Here is a 1,023-nt window from a genome sequence, read left to right on the forward strand (position 1 = left end):
ATCCGATCTGATAGTATGAGACAATCCTATCTTTTTTAAGGATTTAAGTAAGCAGGCCAATGGTGTCAGACCCTGAGGTTTTGAGTGTTTGGTTCCCATAACAACAGATTAGGCAGAAAGCGAAAGAAGAGTTAAAGACCTCAGCTGGTGGGTAAGGGAAAAAAGAGAAACTTTTTGCCCTGAGGGGACAGAGGTGGAGTTGGGGGGAGAGAGAGAGAGAGAGAGAGATAGAGATAGAGAGAGAGAGAGAGAAAGCAGGAAGAGAAAGGTTTGGCTTAGGTCACGTAAAAATGAGAACGAGAAGAATCAGGCAACAAAAGAAAAGCATCCTTTTTTTTGTATTGCTGATTCGAGTTGAATTCCCAAACCCCAGGGCAGCATCCTGCAATCACTGGGGGGGGAGGGGAATATGAGTTGTGCGTGTCCCCGCCAATGACCACAGCGTCCTGTAGTCGAAGGCAGGGCGGAACCTCCCACACACCGGTGTGATTTCGAGTGAGCAAAAACTAGTTGGGAGAGGTTCAGCAATGTGGTGCATGACCAGCCAGTAGGAGCCAAAGTAGAAGGTAGTGGGCCTGGAGGCCGAGATGGGCCAGAAATGGAGACGAATGGAGAGGCCTAGATGAAGCTCAGAGTATCCAGTGAATGGAAGGAGAGGAGAGAGAGAGGGAAAGCAAGAGAGAGAGAGAGAGAGAGAGAGAGAGAGAGAGAGAGAGAAGATGAGATGTTAGGGGAAAGCAGAAGATGGCAGGAGCAAGGAAGGGAAGGGAGCTGAGGTAGGGAAAAGGATTTGAGTGTGACGGGGAGGCAGGTCTGACTCCCAGGTGGGCGTGGACACAGTAACTGTGCTGGGCAGTTTAATGGTTGCAGAAACCAGTGCTGTCCAGTGGCCTTGAGTGAGGTCCGGGAGTGACTGAATTTGATTGGAAAGGAGATGAAAAGAAAACTGGCAGAGAGTAGTGAAGGGGAAAGGGGAGAGAGAGAAAGGGAGAGAGAGCTGAAAGGAATGGGAGAGGGGAGAGA

The sequence above is a fragment of the Nannospalax galili genome, unplaced genomic scaffold (genome assembly GCF_000622305.1).
Source record: "Nannospalax galili isolate Female #2095 unplaced genomic scaffold, S.galili_v1.0 scaffold1833, whole genome shotgun sequence".
Taxonomy (NCBI): domain Eukaryota; kingdom Metazoa; phylum Chordata; class Mammalia; order Rodentia; family Spalacidae; genus Nannospalax; species Nannospalax galili.